Raw genomic sequence first — 27,373 nt, 5'->3', positions numbered from 1 at the left:
ACAGCATAAAAAGACAAAATACAAACTAGGAGTAAATATTTGCAAACCAGATATCTGACAAATGACTGATATCTAGAGTATAAAATAAACCCTCAAATCTCAAAAAGTAATACTTAAATCAGAAAATGGAAAAAAGTGAAGAGATAGTTCACCAAAAAGAAAATACAGGTAGCAAACAAAAGGAGGAAACATGTGAATTGTTATCCAAAACATTCACCATTAGGAAAATCCAAATTAAAACCACAGTAAGAAATCACAGCACATTTATAAAATGGTTGAACTTTACAAAGTTACAACAGAAAATACTGGCCAGGATGTAGAGAAAACTGGATCTCTAATTCCTTGCTGGGAAGTATGACCCTGGAAAATCATTTGGTTCTCTCTATGAAAACAAAAAATATAGATGTCATACAAACCAATTATGTTAAACAAATTATTGCACATGCATACCATGAAAGACTATTCAGTGACAAAATTAAATGAGTTCTTGATATATTCAACAGTTGAAACATGAATCTCAGAGCAATACACTGAGTGCAAAATTAAAATTCAATTTAAAAATCTTACTTGTTACCATTAGTAGGACATTCTCAGAATGACACAATTTCATAAATGGGTTTGTGGGTGTTGGAAGGGAGAAAATGACAAGTGAGAAATGGAAGCAGGCGATGCTTGTGATGATGAAATAGATCTATAGCTCAATGACAGTAGTGATTACATGAAGCAACACATGAGATAAAGTGACATGGGAAAAGATATGGAAGGGAGTGTTGTGGAGCAGTGTGTTAAGCCAGTGTTGGGGACAAACACATGCCATATTGGAATGCTTGGTTGCAGTCCTGACCCTTCTGCTGCCAATCCAGCTTCCTGCTAATGTACACCCTGGGAGGCAGCAGGTGATAGCCCAAGTACTTGGATCCCTGAGTTCCTAACCACTAGCTTTGGCCTGACCCAGTCCTGACTATTGTGGACATTTAGGAAGTGAACCAGAGATCGGAAGGTTCTCTCTCTGTCTCTGTCTCTCTTTCTCTCTTCTCCTTTCAAACAAGTAAATAAATATTTTATTAAAAGAAAGGGAAAAACATTTGCATTATAATCTGGGATTGTACTAATTCCAAATTCCGGGATTGTATATTATACTGTAAGTATGTAAGATATATCATATGGGGAAAACTGGGTCAATGATGAACAGATCCTCTCTGTATTGTCTTTCCATTTTCCTGTGAATCCATAATTATTTTAAAATGACAAATTATTTTAACATCTTATGAGAAACTCACTTTTCAGTATGGGCCTTAGTTATACTAGTTCCTCTCTAAGGTCAACAGTAAGCCCATCAAAGCTATCACAAGGACTTTGACTTGATACTCAGAGCATATTTTATCCTAAAGTGGAGACCTTTCAATGTCATTCAAAGCTAAGCCTAATATTGGGCCTCTCTTGCTTATGTCTGCATCCATTCCCATTTGTTCTAAGAGTAGGAAGCTGTGTTGGGAGAGAGGGAACTAGATTCTGTTCCTGTAACCGAGCCTCTGAACAGTGCCTTGAATGCAAATGCTAGATACTAGTCTCCTAGCCACCTGCCCTTAGCTTTACTCATTGAGTTAAAAGAGTAGTGCAGTGGCCCTCCAGTCACTCACTTCTCCAACAGATAACAACACACTGGTTGCCAGTGTCGTCAGGGATGGGGAGAGATGTAGTTGTTTAGGGGAACTCCAGGTCTGGACAGGGGAATTCCAAATCTGAGGCCTTAAAAGTAAAGCGTCTTCTTGACGCTTCAGCTTGGACTGCTGGCCTCCCACTCACCCACGTCTAAGGCGAGCGGTGCCTTGTTTATTATCCTGCAACCCACTCAGGCAAAGCCTAACCTCACCACTTGTGGAAGAAACACAGCCAGAATGTATAGGCTTCGGTGGCCGACACCAGACCCTGTGGCTCCTTCACAGTTTCACCAGACCAGCTCTGCCTTCCTGTAGCCTCTTCAAAAATCCCCAAAACACCTTCATTCGAGAGGCTGATAGTTGTCAAGATGGAAGTCTGCAGCCCACCTCATCTGTCAACAGACTGCACTATTCCTGTCCCTTCCCCTTTTCCTTACCCTCACACCTGTCCTCGTTTTGATTTGGCACCAGAGACAGGGACAGAGCTTTCCATGACACTTTCTGCCCCCAGAGAGAGCCTCCAGAGAGGGCCTCGCTTTCCAATCTGCCCAGTCGGATCTGTGCAAAGCTGGCCAATAAAAGGACTTTCTATCTCAACTAGGATGATTGATTTAGGAATGAGAAATGTGGCCCACTGCAATTAGCACATGGACCGTAAAGAAAAAAAATTTACATCAATGTATTTTTTTTATAATTGATTTTTTGCTTACTGAATTGGAGCAGTGCACCTGAGAATTAAGCTTGAAGCCTAGCATCACTCTTGACTTCAAGGATCCCTTCGTTTATTGATTTATGATTCACTTTAAATTAGTCTGGGTTGAGTATCTCTCAGCTATATCCCAACATGATGAATGTAAAAATACACAAAGGTATATTGGAAGTGTGTTTTACTTTCTCTTGTTATAGTTTTTATTTGAAGAAACTAAATTTGAAAAGACATGATCCCGGCTGGCGCCGTAGCTTAACAGGCTAATCCTCCGCCTTGCAACGCCAGCACACTGGGTTCTAGTCCTGGTTGGGGTGCCGGAATCTATCCCAGTTGCCCCTCTTCCAGGCCAGCTCTCTGCTATGGCCTGGGAAGGCAGTGGAGGATGGCCCAAGTCATTAGGCCCTGCACCCGCATGGGAGACCAGGAGAAGCACCTGGCTCCTGGCTTCGGATCAGCGCGATGCGCCAGCCGCAGCGGCCATTGGAGGGTGAACAAATGGCAAACGAAGACCTTTCTCTCTGTCTCTCTCTCTCTCACTATCCACTCTGCCTATCAAAATAAAATAAAATAAAATAAAGACATGATCCCCATATATAAGTGTATTAAGAGATTGGATGAGATGAAGTTAAATACATAAATTGCTGATATTTCACAAATCTTTCTATATTCTCAACATGAATGTCAATATAAATAAAATGAAGAGTTAATGTAGCACACCATTTGTCACATGATATTGCGATGAATAATTACTTCTTTAAAACAAATGCAAAAACATATCCTTAAATCCTCCATTATCACATGGACATGTTTAGGCTTAATTTAATCTCACTGCAATAGTAATAGTATTCTAATTCAAGATTTTTTCCAGTATCTGTCAACCAATGAAGATACTAGATGCAGCATAGTTTTAAAAGAACATTTTGTGCTTTACACATGGGAAATTTTGAGCTTCCAATAAATATAAAATATTGATATGACATTCACTGAACTTCTTCGTTTGTATTGATAAAAACATCCCTTAACATAGATATTATTTCAAAAATGGAACTTTACTTTTGTTGAAAAAAAAATTCCTTTCTTTCTTTTTCTTTCCTAACCTCTTCCCTCTTTCATTCTTTGAATATGCAGTACCTCATAATCAAGTTACATCTCTTGGAACTTCTTCAAATTTCTGGAGGGCCATCACCCCGTGGGAAACAGAGTAAGAATTTAAAGGAAAGGGGAAATGCTCTGTTGAATAGTAGAATTCCCCTACAGTTCAGAGCAATAACCCAATAATAACTTAAATATCTCAGAGAAAACAGTAAGAACACTGATTTTCCTTTCATACCATGTATAAAAATGTTCTTTAGTTTTTGGCAATCATAATTTGGGTTCAACATTTTTCATTATCCAAATTAAAATTCAAAACTAGAATTAGAAACAAAGAATGGAAATCACTTAAGAAACTACACATTTCAAACTTTTGAAAGAAAAATAAAATATTAAATAGAATGATTTCATTTATATTCAGTTGAAATAAACACACACAGAATTAATCATTTTAATATTTTGTTTGTTTATAAAAATTTCACAGACATAAAACTTGTATGAATTTATGGGATACCATGTAAGGTTTCAATACATGTATATGTTGTATAAGTCCAATCAGAGTATATATATATATTTATCTTTTTAGTGGAAACATCCAACAGCCTATCTTCTAGTTTATTAAATATAAAATATAAAGTACGAAAACATGATTTGTAGTTATGCTACTGTTCACTAGAACCCCAGAACTTCTTATTCCTAACTACCTTTAACCTAACACCCATCAATGAACTTCTCCCAGTCTTTCCCTTGCCTCCTTCTTCCTCCACCTCTGGTAAACACCAGCATACATTTAACTGCTGTGAGATCTCTTTTATAGACTTCGCACTAAATGAGATCACCAGATACTTGTTTTTTGTTTTTCTATGGTTGGATTATTTTACCTAACTTAATGACCTCTACTGCCATCCATGTTGTTTTTAATGACAAGATTTCATTCCTTTTTATTGCTGAGTGGTAGTCCATTGTGTATAGATACCAAATTTTCTTCATCCATTCAACAGTGGATGGGCGTTAAGGGTGTTTCTATTTTGTGGATATTGTGAATAGTGCTGCAATCAATATGAGAGTTTAGATGTTCTTTTACAGAAAAATTTCCTTTCAATACACACCCAGCAGTGGAATTCCTGGGTCATAGAGTAGCTTCATTTTTAGTTCCTGAGCAGTCTTCATACTATTTTCCACAATGGCTGTCCTAATTTATAATCCCACCAACAGTGTGCAGAGGTTCTCTTTTCTCTACATTCTCATTGATATTGGCTGTCTTTTATATTTTGGATCATGGCCCATCCTATAGAAATGAGATAATATCTCATTGTAGCTTTGACTTGCATTTCCCTGATGATTTGTGGTACTGATCATTTTATACTTGATGATCATTTATATGTCTTTCTTTGAGAAATATGTTTAAATCTACTGCCCATTTTTGTTGGAGTCTTTACTTTGAGTTATTTTGTTTGACTTCCTTATATATTCTGAATATTTGAGTTCCTTATATATATACCTATTGTCAGATGTGTAACTTGCAAATATTCCACTTGAAGATGTTCGTATCATTGTGCTAATTGGTTCCTTTGCTGTGCAGAACATTTTTAGTTTGATAGAATCTCATATGTCTATTTTTGCATTTGTTTCCTATGCTTTTGCTTTCTGATATAGAAAATCCTTGACATTCAAATGCCCTGAAGTCTTTTCTCTGTGTTTTCTTTTGTAGTTTCAAAGTTTCATGTCTGAAATTAAGATCTTGAATACATTTTGAGTTGATTTCTGTACATTGTGGGAAATATGGGTCTAGTTTCATTCTTCTGCTTGTGAATATTCAGTTTCCCAGCACCATTATTTAAAAATTTTCTGTTTTCCAATGCATGTTCTTATCCCCTGTGTCAAATATCGGTGTGCTTTAGACACATGGATTTACTTACAGGGTCAGGTGTTAAATCCTCTAGTATTCCTGTGTTAGAATCTATCTCTCCATTCAGGTCTATTAATATTTGATGTATGCATTTGGGTGCTCCACTATTGAATGCTTACATGTTCACAAATGATCTTTTCCCTTTCTGGATTGTATCCTTTATCTAGTGACTTTTTTGGTCTCTTTTTACTGCTTTTGATTTAAAATCTGTTTTGTCTAATGAAAGTATAGCTACTTTTGTGCTCCATCTAAATAGAGTATCTTGTTCTAGTCTTTCATTTTCAAGTATGTGAGTCCTTAGAAGAGTGAGTTTCTTATAAGCAGTATATAGTTGATTTTTTTAATCTGTTTGGTCACTCTTTGATTTTAATAGGAGAATATAGCCCCTGACTTTTAAGGTAATTATTGACAGAAAAGGTCTTACAATCATTATTTTTAAAATGGATTTGTATTTTTACTGTAGTTCCTACTCCAGCTCTTTCGATCTTGATTCATGGTTAAGTGATTTTCTGTAGTGATACAGTTTGGTTTCTTGATTATTGTCTTTGGTAAGTCTATTATGGATTTTTGCTCTGTGGCAGCTGTGACACAAAAAAACTTCTATCTCTCTTTTTTTTTTAAATTAAACTTTTATTTAATGAATATAAATTTCCAAAGTACAGCTTATGGGTTACAATGGCTTCCCCCTTCCAAAATTTCCCTCCCACCCACAACCCTCCCCTTTCCCGCTCCCTCTCCCCTTCCAATAACATCATGATTCATTTTCAATTCTCTTTATATACAGAAGATCAGTTTAGTATATATTAGGTAACGATTTCAACAGTTTGCCCCTATCTCTCTTTTTTTTTTAAATTATTTATTTATTTGAGGTAGAGTTACAGACAGTGAGAGGGACACACAGAGAGAAAGGTCTTCCATCCACTGGTTCACTCCACAAATGGCCACAATGGTCGGAGCTGGGCTGATCTGAAACAAGGAGCCAGGAGCTTCTTCCAGAGCTCCCACATGAGTGCAGGGGCCCAAGAGCCTGGGCCATCTTTTACTGTTTTCCCAGGCCATAGCAGTGAGCCGGATCAGAGGACAAGCTGCTGGGACTTGAACCGGCATGCATAGGGATGTCGGCACCGCAGGCGGATAATTAACCTACTACACCACAGCGCCAGCCCCAAAACTTCTATCTTGAAATAATAAAAACCAGCTAGCTTGAAATGATAGCAACTTAACAATGATCATTTTAAAGAAATGGGCAAAAAGAAAGCAAATATATAAGAAATACCAATAAAATCTTGACCTCTATGCTTCATTCCTCTCCACATTTTCAATTTTTCAAGTTGCAATTTACTTACTTCTATATTGCCTGAATTTTAACATTTTAATGTAATAATCACTTGCTTGTCTTCACACTAAAGATGTAAATGGTTTACATGCCATGTTTATAAAATTAGAGCCCTCTGAATTTCTTTGTATAGTTATTCTTACCAGTAACTTTCCTACCTCCTGATATTGTCTTCTTGTTGATCTCTCTATCAGTTTAAAGAATTCCTTTTGGTATTTCTTGTAGCACAGGTTTGGTGGTGATAAATTCTCTCCTTTTGTTTGCTTGGGAATGTTTTATCTCTGCCTCATATCCAATAGATAGCTTTGCTAGCTACAGTATTCTTGATTGGCAATTTTTTTTTCCTTCAGTGCTATAAAAATTTCATCTCATTTCCCTCCTGGCCTGTGAGGTTTCCCCTGAGAAGTTTACCGTCAGGCAAATTGGAACTCCTTTATGTGATATTTGCTTCCTTTTCTCTTGCAGCTTTGAGAATCCTCTTTATCTTTGGAGAGCTTTGGGGTGGACTTAAGTAGATTGAATCTGACTGGTGACCCTTGACCTTCCTATACCAAGATAGCTGTAGCTCTCTATATATTTGAGAAGTTTCCTGTAATTATTCCTTTGAACATGCTTTCTAACCCTTGGGCATTCTCCAGTCCTTCTCAAGAACCCCAATAACTTGGATAATCCATTCTGCTATCAATGCTTTAATGCCTTTGATCATGTTTTTCCTTCCACACAGTATACTTTTTAGTTGAAGGATTTCTGTTTGATTTTGTTGAAGTGAACAAAACATTTCTCTGCAAATCTTTCTGTTGGAATATTACATCATTTCTCCATGTACCTTGATTTTCAGTGAATTTCCTAAAATGATTTTCCTTAAAAATTTATTTTAAATCTTCATTTGTGCATTTGAAAATTTCAGTTCCTCGATGGTTGTTTCTGATACCTTATTTTTCTCTTTCTGTCAGGTCATAATTCAAGGGAAGTTCTTGATGATTGTTTGTATACAATGTCATGTGCACATTGAAAGATTAGTTATACAAATCTAGCTTCATTTGTGCCTGTTCTTCTGCAAATTCTAAGTAGTCTGTTTAATTTTTCTGAGCTTACAGATACTTCTGCTATATCCACACTAGCTATCACCTTAAGTTTTGTCCCTGTGCACTATTGATAATTTTTACTGATTCAGCTCTTCCATACTTCTCAAACTCAAATTTATTCCAAATCTGTAGTTCATGAATTGCTCACTTTGAACTGGAGAAGTGCCTACAAAAGGGTTAGTTTTCCCTATAAGCGCCTTCTTTGGCTTGTGATAGGGTTCTTGTCTTATTTCCATCAACAGCATAATGTTAGATCACACCTGGAGCCCATATCCCATCAGGACCAGGCCAGCTAAGGGGTAGGATCATTCAGACACTCTGCCATCTGTCTGCTGCTGAAGGGAGTTCACCACCCAATGCCACACCTACCAACCACTAGTAATGCTGGTTGGGAATAAGACTGCTCGATTTAGACCACAGAACTTTGTTTTACACTGAAACATATCCACAGGCTCTGTCTGCTTACTTGCTGTCTGCCAAAGGTTGCAGAGGCTGACAGAGACAACCCCTAACCTATGCAAGCAGGTACCAGGTGGGTCACACCTGGGTCTCAGAGTCATCAGGCCCTGTGAAATTTACCAGTGCACTCTGCAGGCCCATGTGAGACTGGTGACACATGCCTAAAGAAGTTCCTTTCACCAGAGAGCAGACCTTTGCCTGATACTTGGGCAAATCCAGAGCCTCCAACTGCTTACAGATGGAAGCCATTAGGATCTTCCCCATACTGGGCTTCACCAGTTCAGTATTTAATCCCATGATTCAGTCCCATGGTTCCTTACTGTCTACTCAATGTTGAATGAAGTTGGTAAAGGAGGTTTCTTGTTGCCTAGATCGACCCCAGGCTGGTCAAACTGGGTCCCATAGTCATCAAGTCACACAAAGTCCAGGTAGTACCATGCAGGTCTGTTTGATGACAGCAATAATACGCACCATCCAGAGCCCTTCCCATGAGGGTGCACATTTCTGCCTGATGCCTGACAAGTCTTGAAGCTCAGTCTGTGCGCATCAGCCTGGCATTAGGTCTCTGGGGTTTTCAGATGCAAAGTAGGCCAGGCTCTGAACTCCAAGGTGCACGCATAAGCTCCCTCTCATGGTCTCTATGTCCTACTGGAGTTTTGCTTTCTGGTGGCATTTGGGGGAGGGTGGTAAACGTTGTCTGGTTTTAGAGGCTCCAAATACATATATGGGCCTAGGGCTATCCCGAGCGGGAGATGCTCTCTTTCCTTGCAGGTCCTTGGAATTGACAGAGGGTTGATGCAGACATTGCTTTCCTTCCTGCTTTCATCGGTGTGCCTTTTCATATTATTTCTAAGACCAAATGAGGCACAGAGTCTTTCCCTAGCTTCCAGTTTTTGTGAAGATGACTTGGTGTATGGATAGCTGTTCAAATTCGTGTGTCTCAGATAGGTGGTTGCCAGAGTGTCTTACGCAACTGCCATCTTGGTTATCACCCAAATCATAATATATATATATATATATATATATATATATATATATATATATATGTAGAGAGAGATAATCATATTATCTATTTAAAAAAAGTTTCACATATTTATACTGAATCAATGTACTAGTCACTTCCCAAGTTAAACATGTCCTTCTCACCAGACAATGATGAGATCTGCATCTTAACATGGTTAAGAAGATACTGAGGGGGCTGGTGTTGTGCATAGCAGGTAAAACCACAACCTGCAGTGCCGGCATCCCACATGGGCGCCGGTTCAAGTCCCAGCTGCTCCACTTCCAATCCAGCTCTCTGCTATGGCCAGTGAAAACTATAGAAAGTGGCCCAAGTTCTTGGGCCTATCCACTCACATGGGAGACCCAGAAGAAACTCCTGGTTCCTGACTTCAGATCAACTCAGCTCCAACCTTTGCAGCCATTTGGGAAGTGAACCAGCAGATGGAAGACCTCTCTCTCTCGCTCTCGCTCTCTCTGTTTGTAATTCTTCCTTTCAAACAAATAAATTTTAAAAAATCTTAAAAAAAAGTGAGGGACCTGAACTGTGATATGACAGATAACGCTGCCCTCTGTGACACTAGCATCCCATATGGGCAGCAGTTCATGCCCTGCTGTGCCACTTTTTCTTTTTTTTAATATTTTATTTATTTATTTGAGAGTCAGAGTTACAGACCAAGAGGGAGAGAAACAAACAGAAGGTCTTCCAACTGCTGGTTCACTCTCCAAATGGCTGCAAAGAATGGATCTGAGATGACCTGAAGCTAGGAGTCAGAAGCTTCTTCAAGGTCTCCCACACAGGTACAGGGGCCAAGCACTTGGGCCATCTTGCACTGCTTTTCCAGTCCATAGCTGAGAGCTAGATCAGAAGAGGAATAGCCAGGACAGGAACCAGTGCCTTTATGGAATACAGGCACCCCAGGCAGAGGTTAGCCCACTAAGCCACAGCGCCAATCCTCCCCGCCCGCTGGCACTCCGCTTTTAATCTAGCTCCATGGTAATGGCCTGGAAAAAGCAACAGAAGATGGTCCAATTGTTTGGGATCCTACCACCAATATGGAAGACCCAGACAAAGCTCCTGGTTCCTGGCTTCAATCTGGCCAGCCTAGTACTGGGGAGAGAACCAGTGGATGCACAATCTCTCACTCTGTGTCTCTCCTTCTCTCTGTGTATACTTTCAAATGGTTAATTTGGTCCATGGTGTTGCCTTCTAAATGCACCTTCCCATCTACACCCTCCATTCTTTTCTCTGCCGTCATAGTGAGTATATATGACCTTTCTTCACCATGTCTTCTAACAGGAAGGTCAGAATCAAGAGATTCCTGGTTAAAAAAATCACCTCATTCCCCAATGGATTTGGATGAAAACTGGTAATAAAATCAGATACAACCCCAAGAGGAGACACTGGAGGAAAAACAATCTGGGTCTCTAAGAAACCGCATGTTCGGTGGCACACATTATACAGTGCCCATTCAATAGCACTCAATACCTTCAGGAAGCCTCACAACTACCACCTATATCCAGTTCCAAAGCCTTTCCACCACCCCAAAAGGCAGCCATTTTCCCATCAGGCAATTACTCCTCATTTCCTCCTACCTATCTCAATTGCTGACATTGTTAATCTGCTTACCATCTCTGTGGATTTCACTCTTCTGGATATTTCACATAAATGAAGCCATATTATATTTAACATCTTGAGTCTGGATTCCTTCACTTATCATAATGATTTTTAGGAGCATCCACATTGTATGTGGTATCATCGCATTCTTTTGTATGGCTCAGTAATATTCCTTTGTATGGACACATCCCAGTTTCTTTATCCATTTCTCTGTTGACAAACCTTTAAGTTGTTTCTTTTATATATTGTGAATAGTTTTTCTGTGAACATGTATGTGAAAATGCAAATATTCTTAGACTTCCAATGTAGTTACATTCTGATCACAATAGTTGGAAAATTGTGATTGTGTTGTAAATATGTGTTTAACACATCTAAACTATGGAACATCATAGCCTAACCACACAGGACACTGGATGGTATTGGTTGTTACCTTTCTGGTTGTATAGCTCCTTGCCTCTTCTCAGTATTGCAAGACAGCATCCCACCATATACCAGTAGCCCAGGAAAAGAGCATAATTCATAATTGGAAGTAGTGTTTTATTAAATACATATCACCTTTGATCTACCATAAAGTCAAAACTTCATTAATCAAATCTTAAGTTGAGGACCATCTGTATTTTCAATTCTCTGAGGTTTATACCTAAGATTAGAATTAGCATGACACATAACAAATGTATCTTTTGATAAGGGAATTGCCGAATTGTTTCCTACCATAGGTGCTCCTATCTATATTCCTACAACATATGAGGGTCATAATGTTTCTACATCCTTCCCAACAATTGTTATTTTTCAATAATGGTAGTAATTATAGCTATATTGGTGACTGACACTTGTGAGTGTGAAATGGTATTTCATTGTGGTATTATTAAGCATTTTTGAATGATCAATGATGGTAAACATATTTGCATGGGCATGTTGGCCATTTGTGTATTTTGTTTGGAGTAATATGTGTTCAAGTCCTTTGCTCATTTTTCATTATATTGTTCACCTTTTTCTGGTTTACTCATAGGAGTCCTTTAAATATTCTAAATGCTAGACCCCTATCAGATATATAGTTAAATATTTTCTTCCATTTTTTAGAATTTTTTCTTTAGACTTTATTGATATTTTTCTTTGAGAACAAAAGTTTTAATTTTGATGAAAACTATTTTATCTCCATTTTCTTACTTTTGCTTTTGTTGTAATATCTAAGAATCCACAGATAAATCCAAGAATGGCGCCATGGTGTGATGGGTAAAGCTGCTGCCTGCAGTGCCAGCATCCTAAATGTGCGCCAGTTCAAGTCCTGGCTGTTCCACTTCTGATCCAGCTCTCCGCTGTGGCCTGGGAAAGCAGTGGAAGATGACCCAAGTCGTTGGGTCCGTGTATCTGCGTGGGAATCCCAGAGGAAGCTCCTGGCTTCTGGCTTCAGATTGCCGCAGCTCCGGCCATTGTGCCAGTTGAGGAGTGAACCAGCGGAGGGAAGACCTCTCTCTCTTTCTCTTTCTGCCTCTCATTCTCTCTCTGTGTAACTCTGACTTTCAAATAAATAAATAAATCTTTTTAAAAAATAAATCCAAGACTGAAAATTTACCCATGTGTTTTCTTCTAAGATATTTATAGTTTTAGCTCTAACAATCATGTCATTGATCGATTTTGAATTAATATTCAAATAACTGGAGAAATAATTCTGACAAAATGGAAGAATTATTTACTGAGTAGGAGCTCTTAAACTTAAAAAAAATTGCTAAAATACCTTTTGATGCAAGTTTGACTCTTAAGAAGCTTAGAATTACTTGACACTACTTTGGAAATATATCGTATTCAATTAAGTAGAGGCATTAAAACTGCTATGCCTTTCTTGTTTGTTTTTGTAGACCACTTTAGCACTGGTTTTTGCCAACTCTGGAAATGAACAGAAACTATATTTGTCTATTATATCTAACAACTTATCTGTTCATCTATCATACAGTATTCAAACGTGATGCAAGGATCTTCATCACTCTTGAGACTACAAATCCCCATTTTTATATATGGATTTTTTTGTATTTTGCAAAGCACTTTTCAGCATAATGTGGTTTTTTTGAGCCTATTGTTACTCTTTGATGGAAGGAGAACCTGTGCTTTGTCATCATTTTAGACATTAGAAAACTAAGTCTGTACAAAGATAAATGATTTTCCAAAGTCACGTGGTGGAAAAACAACAGATTAGTGCCCGATGCTCAGACCTAGGATGATAGGTCGTGTTCCCTCCAGTCCCTGTTTCTCATCCACCCCTGCACCCGCTGTAACAATATCCCATGATTCTGGAGCAAACTCATAACAGTGGTTGTTTTATAAACTTGTAAATCATTACTGAAAGTCAGGTCCAAAAATAATAAAACCTCATAAAGTGATCACTTTCTCTCTAAATGAATATGCAATACATATTTGTAAGCTTTTAGTACAATAGTTTTATAACCAAACAGCTGCTGAAACAATGAATGTTTATGGCCAGTGTCTCAGTTAGTGTGTTTCTCCCTAAACATGATAAAATAAAGGTTTTGTAAATCAATTCAGCTCGTTTAGATGCATTTAATAACAGTAAGAGCAAAAAGATCAGCAACAAGACAAGAATCCATGAAATAAAACAACACCAATAGTAAAGTAAAATACAAACTAATGCTGGTCATTCATTGCATTTACTCAGATGTGTGCCTCATGCTGGTGTATGATAGTTTTGTTTAATAAAAAAAAGCCTCTATGGACTAGACATCCATTCTTAGCTCATCCTCATTCAAAACATTAACTGAGCATGTTTCACATGTAGGGTCCTGTGCTACATAAATCATGAAAGGATAACAATACAAGTAATACTTAGTCTCTATCTTCAACCTATAATCAAGGAAAATTGACATGCACACTCATATATGCAACTAACTAGATTTTGAAAGATTATGTCATAGCCAAGGTTGTGAGCTACACAATGAGGTGTTCTCATACAGCATGGCCTTCTACTCAGTGGCTTTGCCATAGCACAGACTGATCCACGGCTAGAGAGAGGCAGTGAATCACTTCTAAGAGCATTTCCAATTTTAACACAAGCTCTAAAATAATACAGTTTATAGTTAAAATCTTAAATAAACCCCTTCTCGCAGTATTTGCTGGATGCTGTGCCAGTGTTTTCCCTGCTTATGATTTTCTTTATTCATTATTCATATGTGTTTCTGAAACATTTTTATAACTTCTTGAATGAAACATTTTCTACAAGAGAAATAGCCCCCTTGTGTCCTTTGTCACAGGAATTCCACCCAAGATACAATCTGGAGTTGTTTCCCAGTGAGGACCATACTATTACTACATAGTGGATTAAAGGATTGTGTAAAATCAGAAATATGGCATAATTAGTAGCTCTCAGCTTACTTAACAAATGTAAAATAAATTTTAGGGAAATTTAAAGTGTTTCTTTGGCACCGACTGTACCATATATACAGCATATCAAATTAAATAGCTTCCCAATATGCTAACAATGTGTTTTCTAAAAGGTGAAGAGGTTAATTGTGTTGTAAAAGGAATTTCCAAAAGAATGCATCATCTACTTTACATTGAAACCTCAATTTACTATGGCAGGAGGCTACATTACTGAACTTCACAGATTAGCAAGTAATTGACCAAACATCCAGAAATGCTTTTTTTAATTGTTGGATTTTGAGCAGTATATCTTACTATATTTAGCATACTAATTAAATTTAATAAATCAAGATGATCTGTATTGTGAACTGAAATTTTTATTTCACATTTTAAGTTACAAAAGTATTTACATTAAGTTTGCTAAGATCCTTATTATTAAACTTGATGTAAAACTGTCCATTATTTGGAGGAAATGAATATTTTTTAAAATGCCTATCATAGTAAATGAAAATTACTGATTATTATTCATCCAAGCAACATTCTCTACTCAAATTAAGTGCAGAATACATGCTGATGGTCAGTTATGATCTTTTTAATATAATTATTTTTGTTCTTGTATATTAATTAATCCTACTCTAGTTACCAACATATAATAATATGTAGAAGGTTTTAGTGGAACATAAAAGTAAGCTGAGTTTCTTTTCCACATAAATCCCATAGGTTTTGTTTCACTGAAAGTTTATTTTTTTAATGTGTACAAATTTCAAATAAATAGAATGCCTAGTGAAGACTGATGGAACCCACACAGCAACTAATATCAATGTATGTTCACTTCCATGTATCTCCTCTTCAAAAAGTGCTCAATCACTAACCAAAAAAAAAAAAAATCAAAGTGATTTTTCAAAATTGAGGTTATTAACAACATGGACAATATTACTACATGTGAGTTAAAGAGGGAGATATCTCATTGTGCTGTAGTGATCATTACAAAGTACCATAGACTGAATGATTTCTCCTTCTCACAATTCTGGTCTGGCCTCTTCTGTCCCTGGTAAGTCTCTGCTCCAGGTGTGCAGACTGCAGCTTTCTATGGCCTCGTACGATGGGGAGAGAGCAAGCCTTCTGGTGTCTTGTCTCATAAGGGCACTAATTCCATGCATTAAGTTATTCCCAGTTTTGTTGTGATAAAAATGTTAACAGTGAAAGGATGAGTATGAATACTAATTAGTTATCAGTTTGCTGAATAGAAATTTTTCAGCCTACCCTCATGGACTGCATGTTTTGTCCCCCTTTAACTTTAGTTTATAAGTGGCAGCTCTAACTCCAATGTGATGGAATTGCAGAGGGGGTCTTTTATGGTAATCAAGGTTGGATGAGACCTCATTTAACATCACCTTCTCAGGCTTCCAACCCAGTCTGTCCTAGTTATTGTATAAAAGAATTAATTGCTATTTGCAAATTTATAGAAATGAGAAAGACTAATATGAGATCTGGGCAAAATTCAAAATGGTTCTTCTCTTCAATAACTGATACAGGTCAGCATTTTAAAAGGCAGAGTAAGATTAGTTAATATACAAGAACAAAATAGTCATATTAAAAAACAGTAGGCTGGGGCTGGTGCTGTGGCTCAGTTAGTTAATCCTCTGCCTGTGGTTCTGGATTCCTATATAGGCACCAGTTCTAGTCTCATCTGCTCCTCTTCCACCAATCCAGTTCCCTGCTACAGCCTGGGAAAGCAGTAGAAGATATCCCAAGTGCTTGGGCCCCTACACCCACATGGGAGACCTGGAAGAAGCTCCTGGCTCCTGCAAGTAGCATGCAACTGGAATCTGGGGCATAAAACCCAGGCACTCTGATATGAGATGCATGTGTCCTAACTGGCATCTTAATTAGTTCAGAAAAAATTGTTTTATTCTAATAGGACCTATTGAAAAATGCCATTTAATTGTATTTTTTCTGTTGTTCAGGGTGGATTAGTGATGGAAAGACAATTGAAACAATTGAAAGCAAATTTGAAAGCTCCTAAAGACACTAGGCAAGGACTTCTGGTTGTATAAGCATGAGCTGTGGGTGGATAAGAAGGGTCATGAGGCACATGGGATCTTCTAATTATGGCGAGTAAGGAATACGATGGGATGGGATACATAGGAGAATCATATGATTTATCATCCTTTGGAAGTGTTAAAATTTGCACTAATGTTTAAGGAAAGACAAAAGATATATATAATGATTATCAAACAGAAATGTATATTCAGTCTACAGAAAAAACACTTCAAGTTTGCAAATCTGATTTCTATGGAAATAGATTGTTCTTTTGTGGGTACAAGCAAGTTGAACAATAAAGCTAATTATGTAGAAGAGAGAAAAACAGAAAAATGTGTCACTGTTAGACATACAGTTGGAAATGCACAGTCCAGAGAGCACTGGATAGGATAAGGCCAAACCAATGATCAGTTGAGTACACAAGACGAAAACCATATATTCGAATCTTGTCCTGTAAAGAATCACTCTGTTCTACCAAGGAGAAACTTTCTCTGCCAGAAAGCCTCTTCCTCTTATTTATGTCTATGAATTATTTTCTCCGCCAAAGTCTAAGATCCTTAAGGACAGTGCCAGCCCCTGATTCACTTTTGTAAACCGGTAGGTTTAGCACAGTGATGTATATCGAACAGTTGCTAATAAATACGTGTTGAGTTAAAGACTTGTTTTACTTAGACCACCTAAATTGCACATTTATTACTGTGTCTCTGTCCTGTCACAGCTTTGCCATGCCTCATCCTTCACCTAAACAAATCCTGCTACTACTCAATACAGTTTACCATGTAGAAATGAACGAGAATCCAAGAGTCGCTGTCTGGGAAGGGACTGACTACAGATAGATCCGTCTGTTGCTTGCAAATGAACCAGAACATACACTAAATGTGTTAAACATTAAAGTATGTATCTTTCCTAGGAAATTGGATGGGCAATAGTTTCATTGGTGTGCTGACTAAATAGTGTTATTTATTTAAATGCTTTCTCTTTTTAAATCTCTCTCCCCAACCACTGGAAACATAAAATTTTTAATACGGAAGATTAAACCAATGCAAAGTTGGTTATGCATCCAGTTATGAAACACTGTGGTCAATGTCTAAAATTTCCTTTTGCTAACAACATCAAGGAAAAAAGTACTGGTTTCTTCATGAATCATTCTTAAATGTTTCTCTTATTTTTATTAATATAAAGAGACCAGATTTCATATAGTTTGTAGATACAATTCTAAGAAGATAACCATACTTTCCTCCCTCCCTCAATCCATCCTCCTTCATTTCCCTTTATGTTCCCTTTAACTATCTTGAAATTTGTTTTTGAGGTTTTGGAAAATAATATTCTTTGCTCATTTTAATGAGGTAATGGAGGAAATTTTGTATGTATTTGTAGCACCTTGATATCCCAGATGAATGTCTGACTTACAGCAAAGCAAGTATACTGTAGCTGCCCAACTATTGTCATGCTTTTAAAATTGGTTTCTTGACTATAAGTCATGACTTCTCCATTCATTTGATTTGTTTAAAGTAGAGGCCGTTTCTACAACTATTTGCTCATGAAACCTACTTGCCCCATCTGTTGGCTCTGGACCCAGTGAATAGGAGGTACATCCTGATAAATTCTTCCATTCATCGTCTGGCAAAAATTTATCAAGTGTGTGAAGTGTTGCTAGGTGAAAAGCATAACATATGGTTTGTGGGTATTACAGAATATAAAAATGAATTAATAAAATTGTGTCCATAATCTCAGAGTTATGAATTTTATGGTGATTTACTTACGTGATTCTCTGGCTACAGTGCTATAGGATAGAAATGAAAACAACTCAAATGTTATAGAAGCACTTTCTCTCCTGTGCTCTCCCTTCTTCCTCATATTTAAGACGTCTATTTTCAGTGCATGTCAATATTGAATATTCATTAATTTTCAAAGTGCTGGGTTTTTGCCAGTTTAGATTTAGTTGATGTTCCATTACACTGTTGAGCAGATTTCATGGCTCTCTAATCAAATTAGTTCACTTCTAAACACAAACATTTTTTATAAGACACTTGGCCCAAAGCAATTGTGATTTAGCTCCCATCTTATTTTTTAAATAAAAAATCGAACAGCGGGTTATTAAGTTCAGCACATCACCTACTGTGCAAAGAGACTGTCTCACAAGAGTCACAGGCAATCTTTCTATTGCACATCTCACATACACTAGAGATCAGAGAGTTGTTACACCACTAATATTCAAAGCCTTTTGGATTTCAATTATACTTTATTTATTATCTTAGCTGTTCCACCATTTGCAATGTGTAGTAATCTTCTACACATTCACTGTTTCCACTTTAATGCTTGTGAAGTGTCTACTATGATGCATTTTGTCATTTAATATTAGGTTCAGTATGCAAAACATAGCTAAATCTTGACAGGCCCCATAAAAACTCATCCTAAGTGAACCATTATATTGTGTGCTGTCAACGTAGACTGAAAAAATACAGTGCCACTCCACAAAGCTTGCAGAAGTAGTAGAAAACAGTGAATGATGCAACTTTCAAAAAGTAGTCTACAACTGCATATTAGGTGCTTGACAGGATTCATTATTGTTAACAACCAATCAGGAGATGGCTTGAGGAAAACTGGAGACAGAGCAATAGTTACAATCCAATTTGGCTCACAAAGTAGTTTTTTAAATTCTTTCGGGGGATTAAAATTTTAACAAGACAGGAATGCAACACTCGGTAGAGTTCAGAAAATGGGCAAAGGACAAGAAGTACACACTTGACCATAAACAAGGCAAGCTGTAATTCATGACGTAACAAAAGCATGAATACAAGATGTGGCAGTACCAAGTAGTGGCAGTTAATGGTAGTCCCGGAGACGATTGGTAAATTGTGTGTTCCTGACTTCTGGAGATTGTTAATGTTTTCAAGGACTCCAAAATCCAGGGCTGTGAACCTACTGTGTTAAAATCACAAGGAACAGTAAGTTCTAGCATCTTTTGTATCCCCCCTCAAAAAATGGTCTACGTTATTACAGAGGGATTTGCCTATCTAGTGTATATGTCCAAAAGCCCATGAGGGAGAAAACTGTAAATGAAGAGTCAGCTGCACTAGCCAGAGATGCTGAAGTGTCAGAGGAGATATGTATCTTTAACAGATGTGCTGGGTGAATCCAAGGTGTAGCCAGGTTCCGAAACCACAACTGTGCTAATGCGACTTGCGAGATGTGGGGCCCTGCCACCCAATGGCCATTGCTGTGGAATGTGCTCTGCTCCTTACAGTTCCTGGCCCAGTGAGAATCATCAGCTAAAGTCCCTCCTCTCAGGAGCCACTCTTCAGGTCACCAAAAGTGCATTATGTCTTTAACTCTCTCCCAAACAAGATCCTATCAGCTCCAGGTAATTCAGTAACTTCAACCAAAGAGAGGCAATATACTGCTATATTAGAATGGGTTACTTTAATTTAATTAGTTAAATAAAAAATTGATATTTGCTTAATGTCATTGCAAAATAAAAAATACACCTAGTATTTACATATAATAGACCACAAGAGAGGAGCTATGTAATCAGTTTCTCTAGAAAACAAAATCAAGCCTCTATAAGGTAACCTTTGGAAATCTAGCAATGCCTTCTTATATAAATGACATGCCATCTTTAAAGGTTTTATTTATTAATTTGAGAGGTAGAGCTACAGACAGAAAGATGGAGAAACGAGAGAAAGGTCTTCTATTCCCTGGTTCACTCTCCAAATGGCTGCAACGGCCAGAGCTGGACCCATCTGAAGCCAGGAGCTTCTTCTGGACCTCCCACATGGATGCAGCGGCTCAAGCACTAGGGCCATCTTCCACGGCTTTCCCAGGCCACAGCAGAGAGCTGGATCAGAAGAAGGGCAGCCAGGACTCAAACCTGCCCCATATGAGACACTGTCATTTCAGGCAGAGGCTTAGCCTACTATACCACAGTGCCAGTCTCATGACATAAGTTTTAATAGGGCAACTTTTTAATTTTATTTTAAAGATGTTATTTTATTTATTTTAAAGGCAGAGTTACAGAGAAGCAGAGGCAGAGAGAAAGAGAGAGAGAGAGAGAGAGAGAGAGAGAGAGAGGTCTTCAATCTGCTGGTTCACTCTCCAGATGGCTGCAAAAACCTGAACTGCGTTGATCCAAAGCCCAGAACCAGGAGCTTCTTCTGGGTCTCCCACACAGGGGCAGGGGCCCAAGAACTTGGGCCATCTTCTACCGCTTTTCCAGGCCATAGGAAAGAACTGGATCCGAAGAAGAGCAGCCGGGACTCAAACTGGTACCCATATGGCATGGGCAGCACTGCAGGCAGTGGCTTTACCTGCTACACTATAGGGCCCCAATAGCACAATTTTTTAAAAAGTGGATCTTACACTGGTATTTGTACAGTAAATATAAAGCTCTATTCAGCCATAAGGTCTGATGTGGTGAGGATATATAAAATCTAGCTTTGCCTCAGTAACATGAGAATTGCAACTTTTGTCATAAATTTAATTTATATTCACAATTCATGGTATATACCATATTCACCCAACTCTGTGTACAAAACCATGGTGCATGGCTTTTAATGGACAAATTTACAATATCATCATCTTATTTTCCATTTCTGATTTTATTAGGGACTAGTATTAACAGCCTTATTGCTACAAAGTACCTAGAAATATTTGGTAAAATAAAATGCTTTTAAATAAATAAAAGAAAGTAAATAGTCTCAACAATTTTGATCCACATGAAAAATTTTAGGGATGTCAAACTGAGTTGCAGCATTGTGGTCAGCTTAGTCCTAGGGTACTTCTTATCTCCAGTAATCTAGAATTTTTATTATAAAAACAAAAGCCAGAAAATAAATAAGCACATTAAATTCCAAATTTGAAAGAAAAAAAAACAAGCAATGGAATAAAAAGGGACAGAGAAAAGCCCTCAACTTTGGTGTTAAGATGGAATAGCGGATGTTGAACCCCTGAGAGCTGATGTGACAAGAAACTTACCTGCTTCTTGCAAAGGACTATTGGAGGAAAAAAAAGATGAAATCGAACAAAACAATTCAACCCTAAAAATGTATAATTTGGACTTACTTTTACACTGGTATGAATTTGAATTTATATTTCTTGCAAGTAGTAGGAAATGTCAAGTTAAAAAACAAGTAAGTTGGTCCCGTGTTGGTAGACTCGAAAGTACCCTTTGTTACGATCATAACACTGAGTCTTGCTGTGAGACAGACAATTCCTGACTAGACTTGAACTGTCAGTACAGAAAGAATGATGTCAACACGAGGAGGAGTGGGCAGAAAGGACATATGGCTGAACTAGACAACCGAGGAATTTATATATTTCGAACTACCAAGATAGAGATTTTGGAATAAACACGTTGAAATGTTTTTCTAAAAAGGAGTGAATTTAGACTAAGAGTGAGAAAAAAGATGTTATAAAACCAAACTAGATGTGTTTTTAGAAGAATGTAGTATAATCTTTGTATGAGAGTGTTTTTTATTCATATAAGGTGAACAAATTTCACGTATTTCATGTATGCAGATGTAAGAGCATAATGACACTTCCCACCCATCTTCCCTCCTGCCCCTGCTCCCACCCTTGCTCCTCCTTTTCTTGTGTTTTCTTTTAATTCTTACAATGAGATACTTTCAGTTTATTTTATATTCACAAATTTAGCCACTAAATAAAGAATTCAACAAGCAGTAAGTAGAAAAACCAATTTTCCTCAAGAGTATAGACAGAGCTGTAATGAAAATCAAATCTCCGCCAGCGCCGTAGCTTAACAGGCTAATCCTCCGCCTTGTGGCGCCAGCACACTGGGTTCTAGTCCCGGTTGGGGCGCCGGATTCTATCCTGGTTACCCCTCTTCCAGGCCAGCTCTCTGCTATGGCCCAGGAAGGCAGTGGAGGATGGCCCAAGTGCTTGGGCCCTGCACCCCATGGGAGACCAGGAGAAGCACCTGGCTCCTGGCTTCGGATCAGCGAGATGCGGCCATTGGAGGATGAACCAACGGCAAAGGAAGACCTTTCTCTCTGTCTCTCTCTCTCTCTCACTATCCACTCTGCCTGTCAAAAAAAAAAAAAAAATCTCAAAACATCAGAGAATTGTAACCCAGAAGACAGAGCAACAGGAATGATTCAAATTGTAGCAGACAGGAAGATACCAAAGATTTAAAACTTCAGAGGACAGAAGGAAGAGGTGCAACGTACATCTCTTCAGATACCTAGTGAGAGAATAAAAATAATGAGAAATAGGTGTGATGTTTAAAGAGCATTTGCTTGAAATAGAAGGAGGGAAGAATGAAGGAAAGAAGGGAGGCCGGCGCCGCGGCTCACTAGGCTAATCCTCTGCCTTGCGGCGCCGGTACACGGGGTTCTAGTCCCGGTCGGGGCACCGATCCTGTCCCGGTTGCCACTCTTCCAGCCCAGCTCTCTGCTGTGGCTAGGGAGTGCAGTGGAGGATGGCCCAAGTGCTTGGGTCCTGCACCCCATGGGAGACCAGGAGAAGCACCTGGCTCCTGCCATCGGAACAGCGCGGTGTGCCGGCCGCAGCGCGCTACCGCGGCGGCCATTGGAGGGTGAACCAACGGCAAAAGGAAGACCTTTCTCTCTGTCTCTCTCTCTCTCTCACTGTCCACTCTGCCTGTCAAAAAAAAAAAAAGAGAGAGAGAGAGAGAAAAGATAGAAAGAAATGAAATGAATAGGGTGGGATCTTGGCACAGCAATAAAAAGCAGCTGGGGATACCAGCGTCCCGTGTCGGATTGCCTGGGTTCAATCCTGACTCCACTCAGGATTCTAGCTTCCTGCTGACGTGCAACCTTGAAGATAGCAGGTAATGGCTCAACTAATCGAATTCCTGCCACCCATTGCAAGACTGAGTTCTGGGCTAATGTCTTTGGCCTAGTCCATTTCCCACTTTTGCAAGAATTTTGGGCAATAAACAAGCAGATGGAGATCTGGCTCTCTTTCTCTCTTTTTCTTTTAATAAACAAGAGATAAATTAAATACATTTTTCAATGAAATAATATTTAGATTGAATACACAGAAAGCCGCATAGCAGTCATGCAGCATGTAATGAGAGATCACGTAGACAATAATGGTGCCACAAGATTGCATTGCCCAATGATGTTGGAGCCACCTTCATTTGAATAGAAACCCTATGTGACATTCACACAATAATAAAGCCTCATGAAACATTTTTGAGAATGTGCTCCCAACAAGTGATACATATATGTATCTGTTTAGAAAAATAAATTGTACTACAGAACAATTCAGCTGAAAGAGAAATATTGCAGAAAAAAAAATCTCAGAAAGCAAGAAGACATCTAAAGAGCAGACAGGAAAAATATATAACAAATGATACAAAAAATGATACAAATTAGAATGGCAAGTAACTTCTCAATGACAATAGAAACCATGAGATAGTAGAACAATATCTATAAATCAAATCACAGAGAAACAAGCAGGAATTTTAAAGTCATTTAAAATATCATTCAAGTATGCTGTCAAAAAGCATATTTTCAGACAATCCAACAAGAATTTTATCACAGTAGAAATTCTAAAAGATATAATTTACAAAGTTCCTGAAACAAGATCTGAGGTCTCTGAATAGTGAGATAATACATTCATATGTATTTCAGTAATACAATCATTAACATATAAAACAATATTCATGTTGATAAATAAGTAAAAAGAATAAAATGCTACTTAAGAAAAACACATGAAATGTGTGGGTATGTGGTTAGAACTCAAGAGTTCTTGTATCTACCTATATAGATAGATAGATAGATAGATAGATAGATACACATATTTAAAGATTTGTTCATTCATTTGAAAATTTGAAAGTCAGATTTACAAAGAGAGAGGGAGAGAGAAAGGGAGAAAGAGAGAGAGAGAGATCTTCCACACACTGGTTCACTCCCAAGATGATCACAACAGCCAAGGCCCAGTCAGGCCAAAACTAGGAACCAAGAGCTTCTTCCAAGTGTCCCAAGCAGGCAACAGAGGCCCACATCACTGGGCCATATTCTGCTGTTTTTCCCAGGCTGCACTATAGGTGAAGCAGCGGGGACATGAACTGGCACTTGTATGGGATGTTGATGCTGTAAGTGGCAGCTTTACCCACTATACCACAATGCTGGCCCCAAATCTTTATATTGCTCAGAAGGATGAATTGGTCTTTAAGCTAATTATTTTCAGATATTAATTATAAAATTTTCAAACCAAAGTTGGTTTTAAGAAAGGGTAATAATAATAATAATAGTAACAACATCATGAAGAGCCACCACAGAAGCAGCAACAGCAGCAATAATAGATAAAAAAAAAAAAACATAAGAAATCAAAAAGTGAAATAAAATGGCCAATAAAATTGCACAAACATAATATTATAAAACATAATTTAAAGTAGAATTCACAACAAAAATAAGTACTATATTAATAATATGTTATTAAACAGAATCGAATAAAAAATAGAAAATTTTGCTGTATGTTATTTGTAACAGTTATCCCTAAAAACATCAAAAGTTTTAAAGTAAAAGAATGGCAAGTGATAAACCAAGTAGCAATAAATTAAAGAAACCTAACAGAGTTATAGCATGTCATTAGTAAGGAGAATGAACCTCAATGCATATAGAAAAAGATGTTTAGCTTTTTCAGAAGCTGAAATAGTTTAAACTTCTCTAAAGTCATGACATATGCTCAAAATACTTAAAACGAAAACTGATGAACTGTAAATTTAATTGATTTACAGCTTAAATGAGAAATTTTAATATTTTCCTCCCGTAATTGATATTTGAAGCAAACAAAAAACCTGATAGTAATATAGATTTGACAACACAATTAAGGAACTTGGTATAACAGATATATTTAGAACTCTAAAAGCTGTGTGTCTTCTTCAGCACATGCAGAGTTTTTCTGAAAATTGACAATCTTCCAGACATACTACAATTTACATATCATACAGATCATAATTTTTGGTAACAGAGAAATTAGAATTCACCATCATTGATATTTTAAATAGCAGCAATAATAAAAAAAATCTTTAAAGAAAGCTCTTTTTTATATTTTTGAACATATTCTCATATAGCAGTGGTCAACAAATTAATAATAATGGAAATTTTTAAAGATTTGAAGTCAATATAAATGCAAATATTGCATATGAGAACTTGTGGGAAATACTTAAAGTAAACTTCAAAACCAGACATGAATGTGGGTACCTAGTGCACCAGTTAGGACACCAGTTATGATATCTGCATCTCATAGCTGATTTCCTGCATTCCCAACTCCTCTTCTAATCCAGCTTCCTGCTAACACACACCCTGGGAAATATCAGATGACTGCTCAAGTACTTGGGTCCCTACCACTGACATGGATGACTGAGACAAATTCAAGGTCTCTGGCTTTAATTCTGGCCCATCCCTAGCTGTTGCAGGCATTTGGAGTATGAACAACTGGATGGAAGATCTCTCTCTCTCTCTCTCTCTCTCTCTGCCTCTGCCTCTTTCTCCCCCTCTCTGCTTTTCAGATAAATGAATAAGGTATTTTAAAAATGTGTATATATATGATTCCTAGATGCTTCTGTTATAAAGAAGAAAAGCTTACAAAATATTTAATTATCCGTCTTAAATATTCCTTTACACGGACCCCAAATCCACTCTTTTGTACAAATGCCAGTTTGTATTTTATGCTCTCACGATTCTTGTCCTGGTTGGACTTAGCTTATACTCTGGTAACTGATGACCTGAGATGTCCATCAAGACATTTAGTTATATCTCTTCACCAAGCTTCACAGACCAATCTGTACTCAGTGGTAAATTCTCAGTGTTTCACCTAACAATGAAGAACATTCATCATTTGTGTAACCAACAAGTGCCTTTTTCCCAGAAGTTGAATTTTCCCCACTCTGTCTTGAGCCTTAATAATGTGATAGCACCTCTGATTGCACCTAGAAAAATAAACATCTTTTAGTGGACACTGATCCGTGAAGCAATAAACAAGGCACCACTGAGTTTGCACATTTTCATTTTACTGAAGGAAGCCAACCATGAAGCTTAGAGATCAGACTTTTCTGGTGTAATAATAAAAAGGAAGGATGAAGTCAACGCTTGGGACACCTCCAGCTCACATCAAAGTTCCGGGTTCCAGTCCTGACTGCCCCACATTTTCAATCCAGTTTCCTGCTAATTCATCCTGTAAGGGGGTAGAAGAGGATTCAGATGCTTGGGCCCCTGCCACCCACATGGACACCTGGATAGAGTTCCTGGCTCCTGGTTTCGGACTGGCCAAGCCCCCGGCTCTTGCAGGCATTTCTCTTCCTCTCTCTCTTTCTCTTTCTCTCTCTCTCTCTCTCTCTCTCCCCCTCCCTCCTCTCCCCCTGCCTTTCAAATAAATGAAAATAAATAAACATTTAAAATTTAAAAACCCTAAACCAACACCTTTCCACATTTTTTTTTCAAACAGGCAGAGTGGACAGTGAGAGAGACAGAGAGAAAGGTCTTCCTTTTGTCGTTGGTTCACCCTACAATGGCCGCTGTGGCCAGCGCACTGCGGCCGGCGCACCGCGCTGATCCGATGGTGGTCTCCCATGGGGTGCAGGGCCCAAGCACCTGGGCCATCCTCCACTGCACTCCCTGGCCACAGCAGAGAGCTGGCCTGGAAGAGGGGCAACTGGGACAGAATCCGGCCCCCCGACCGGGACTAGAACCCGGTGTGCCGGTGCCACAAGGCGGAGGATTAGCCTATTGAGCTGCGGCGCCAGCCACATTTTTATCAACCACTTAATTTTTGTTCTAGCCAGAACACAAAACCTTATTCATTATCCAGTAACTGTGGAGGACAAGCTAGGGAACCTGAGGACCTGTCTCCTCCCTTCCTCCTCCCCGTCCCTTCTCCTTCTTCCATTTACAGAAGAAATAAAGCTGCTGTACCTAGCAGTCCCATCAGCTCTAAGTAACCCTCTCCAAGATGAGTTTGTCCAACGACAGAGCCATATAATTTATTCAAACTAAATATTTCTGTCCGCCTCAAGGAAATCTCAAGAAATTTCTGATGAGCTAATGTTGTTGTAATGTGGAGCCATATGATTAATCATGTGTTCCCTTGAGAGGAAAGGTCAGCCA

The sequence above is a fragment of the Lepus europaeus genome, chromosome 3 (assembly GCF_033115175.1).
Source record: "Lepus europaeus isolate LE1 chromosome 3, mLepTim1.pri, whole genome shotgun sequence".
In the NCBI taxonomy this organism is placed as follows: Eukaryota; Metazoa; Chordata; class Mammalia; order Lagomorpha; family Leporidae; genus Lepus; species Lepus europaeus.
This window is presented reverse-complemented; position numbering follows the sequence as displayed.